A 4,319-nucleotide genomic window follows, 5' to 3' on the forward strand; every position below is an offset into this window, starting at 1 on the left:
CCCCCCCCCGCCCTCCCCGTGTCCTCAGAGGCCCACCGCAGCCCGCCCGGCTTCCTCCACACCATCTGCTCAGTCAGGGCCTCAATTTTCTTTTGTCTCCTGCACAGTGCAGGCTGGCGCCTGGGGAAAGCCTGTAACGGACGGGCGGGACACCTCCCGCAGTGGAAGCCCATCCACCCTCTCCTGGGGTTCCACCTTGCTCCCAGGCTTCCAGCCTTAGGAAGCTCTCCCCGGGGCCCCCATATCTGGAGTGCCAATCTGACCCCAAGAACAGCTTGTGAGGGATGATCTCATGTTGGCTGAGAGGGACTGCTATGGGACCTTGGGGATTTTTCTCCAACTGTCATAAAGGACATGCACCTAAGCCCATTCTCTGCCCGCGCTGAGAGCCACGGTTTCTCTTCCCCTTCAAGTGATTTCTCCAGAAATCACCAAGAGCGCTCCTGGAGCCTTGGAGTGGGGTGGGAGTGTACAGGGCGAGGACGGGCATAGTTTCCCTGAGATGAAGGCGACACCTAGTGGTTTGGGGGGGAAATTAAGAACAATGCTACTTTATCCTTAGGCACGGTATTTATTGAACACGGGCTGCCTAGCACAAGCTGTAGCTGTGAATACAAAGAAAGACAAATGATACAGCCCTTACCTTTGAGGAACATACATTTGCAATCCCTGGGGCACAGAGGCCAAGAGCAGGCCGCCCCTGACAATGTTCTTGCCTCAAGCCCAGTAGAGATGGAAGCCTCGGGACAGCTCCTTCTCTAACGCAGAGGGGTGGTAACTCTAGTTCCAGGCTCCCAATACTGTAGTGAAAAGGAATTTGTCCTATCTGGACAAGGCAAAAAAAAGGAACAGTCAAAAGAATGACGAGACAACATGAGAAATAGTTTAGACCAAGTCAACCAAATAGAATAATTGATTTTTAAGCAACTACTCACTGTTTTATGAGACAAGCAAATCCAAAATGACAAAATTCCTGAAAGAATTACAGAATGGCAGGGCTAGGAGGAATCATATAAATATATTGTTTAGCCCTCTCATTTAAAGATAATTGAAAACCAAATCCCAGAGAGGAAAGTCGCAGTGTCCTTACTTGCTCCTCTCCCCCAATCCCACATGGCTTTTTAGTTGCAAAAAAGAGACTAAAATGCAGGTTTCATGGTCTCCAAGGAGAGGCTCTTTACAGATATTTTGCTGACTCATGGAACTTACCGCAGAAAGCTGTGCTTACAGTATAATAGCTACCAAATACCCAGGTGAGTCTCTCTGGAACACCTGCAGCCCTCAGTGAGGATCAGCCACCACTACCACTGTCACCCAGACTCCTAAGCAAGTACAAGTGCATGATATGTCATTTTTCTGAACATTAAGGACAATTCATTATGTTAGGGATTAAACATTCAAGCATCTTGCCTTTCCCTCTTCCTTCCAATTGGCCACTTAACTAGAAAGCAGGAAGGGGCCAGGCGCAGTGGCTCTTGCCTGTAATGCCTATAATCTCTATTAAAAACCAAACAAATCAATCGGATATGGTGGCACGAATCTGTGGTCCCAGCTACTTGGGAGGCTGAGGTGGGGTGATCGCTTGAGCCCAGAGGATAAAGGCAGCCTGGGTGACAGCAAGATCCTGTCTCAAAAAAAAAAAAGGAAGTGGAAGGAGCCTGGTGCGGTGGCTCACACCTATAATCCCAGCATTTTGGGAGGCCAAGGTGGGAGGATCGTTTGAGGTCAGGAGTTCGAGACTAGCCTGGCCAATAAGGTGAAACCTCATCTCTACTAAAAATAGAAAAATTAGCTGGGCACGGTGGTGGGCACCTGTAATCCCAGCTACTTGGGAGGCTGGGGCAGGAGAATTGCTTGAATCCAGGAGGCAGAGGTTGCAGTGAGCAGAGATCACACCACTGTGCAACGGAGCAAGACTCCATCTCAAAAAAGAAAGAAAAAGAAAACACAAGTAAAAACTAAAAAATCAATTTTAAAAGACAAAAGGGAAGTGGGAAGGAGTGGGGAGATAAAAGATAAATCACCTAATGAAGTTTTTTATTAACATACAGTGAAAGGCTTTTGGTATTTATTTTTTCATGTTTGAGGGGAAGCTGAAAATATTAGAAAAATGAGAACTTCGGTTATGTATATATCCCACTATCCAAGCTATCACTGCTCTCATTGATATGGACAATAATATTTTGGCTGTATTTGGTGACCCTGCTGCAATACATAGAAAACCTGGGAAATCTAGATTCTACTGGCCTAGGCAGCAACCAGCTAGGGTCCAACTTTCTCTTTGTAGCACTGTCATGGCCTTCTTCTACTTCACAGACAGATACCAGCTATAATTTCTTCTGGATAGGGTCAGTCAACACCTTATCTCTTTTTTTCTTTTTCTTTTTTTCTTTTTTTTGAGATGGAGTCTCACTCTGTTACCCAGGCTGGAATGCAGTGGCACAATCTTGGCTCACTGCAACCTCCACCTCCCAGGTTCAAGTGATTCTCCCGCCTCAGTCTCCCAAGTAGCTGGAATTACAGGCACCCGCCACCACGCCTGGCTAATTTTTGTTTTTATTAGAGACAGTGTTTCACCATGTTGGCCAGCTGGTCTCGAACTCCTGACCTCAAGTGATCCACTCGCCTCAGATTCCCAAAGTGCTGGCATTACAGGCGTAAGCCACTATGCCCAGCCCCAAACACCTTATTTCTGATGCAGAACTAAACTGCAGAGCATCAAATTGGCCAGCTGCTAGAATCTCCTATGGTTTCCAAGCTGCCCTGTTCCTTCTTCAAAAGAAATCCTAATCCTGGTTTCACTCAGGCCAAAGGTGCCTTAAGACCCCAGCTGAGCTCTGCAACCACCATGGGATTCAGGCTCATGCTAATCTTCATGACAGGCTCTGATGCCCCAAACTGACAGCATTAAACGTTTTATAACTGACCTATTTGTGCAGCTGAATCTGGATCCTCAGGTTTATTCTACACCAGATCATGCCTCCTAGGCCTACAGAAATCCAGAAAACAAAATATCTTCCAGGCTTCTCTCTGCTGACCTGACTAGCAGAAATGGGCTTTGACTCCATGCAGTTGTCCCCTGCACACAGACAGACAGGTCCAAGAGAACCTGCCAACAGAGGGCAGAGAACAGCCATGGAAAGGTAGATCAAATAAGGCAGGAAAGATACACTTCACAACACATCTCAATAGGAAAAGGAGAAAGTAATGTAGAAAAAGAAATATACTAAAGTATATAGAAAGCAAATACAGACTTTATTCAAATTCTGCATTCTTTACTTTAGCCCTATAAGGGAGAGACAGAATCCTGAAATCAGGTCAAACCTCTAGTTCCCCTCCAACTCCTACTTCCCTCCCAGCCACGCAGCAGTGCACAGTATGGTTGGAGATCTAAGATCCAGTTCATCTTCTCACAGATATTCAGCAGCCTCAAAGGGCTGCTATGGGCCACGTGTGGTGGTTCATACCTGTAATCCCAGCACTTTGAGAGGCCAAGGCAGGCAGATCACCTGAGGTCAGGAGTTTAAGATCAGCCTGGCCAACATGGCAAAACCCCATCTCTACTAAAAGTACAAAATCCAGTCGTGGTGGCATGCACCTGTAATCCCAGCTACTCAGGAGGCTGAGGCAGGAGAATCGCTTGAACCCGGGAGGTGGAGGTTGCAGTGAGCTGAGATCGCACCTCTGCACTCCAGCCTGGGGGACAGAGCAAGTCTCTGTCTCAAAAAAAAAAAAAAAAAAAAAGCAGGGGGATGGCACTGCTGTGATTGTTTAAAGGGTCAAGGGTTTTTACTTTGAATTCATACACATCTTTGTAAGTTCAAAATGTTTTCAAATCAGATCCCAGCTTCCAACTTACCTGAATAGATATATGTTTTAAAAGACAAACAGGTATCATATTCTAAGGGCCAGAAATATCAGCTTTGTGAAAATACAGTCCAAACAAGTCATTTTCCCATGGAAATTGTTTCATAGACAGCCAATGATTCCTTAGAGAGGAATTTAAGAATTGTCAGGAGAAGCAACCACATACATTTATTTTCTTGATGATTCAAGCTCCAGGTGAACCATATTTCACCTGTCTGCTCCATCTGGGCCTGGACCGGCACCTCTGTGAGTCTCCAGGAAGGCCCTGGTGGTCTTCTCTGCCGTCTCACACTTGGCCCATCTTCCTAGGTATATAGATTGTTTCCCTATTTTCCTATTCCACCCTTTGACATTATTACCAACCCCAGTAGTTATTTACCACCCCTTGGGAGCGTCCGTAGCATGAAGTCTCAAATATAATATTCCCTGAAATAATCTCCTCCCCACTCAAT

The sequence above is a fragment of the Rhinopithecus bieti genome, unplaced genomic scaffold (assembly GCF_001698545.2).
Source record: "Rhinopithecus bieti isolate Rb0 unplaced genomic scaffold, ASM169854v2 scaffold_47691, whole genome shotgun sequence".
Classification (NCBI taxonomy): domain Eukaryota; kingdom Metazoa; phylum Chordata; class Mammalia; order Primates; family Cercopithecidae; genus Rhinopithecus; species Rhinopithecus bieti.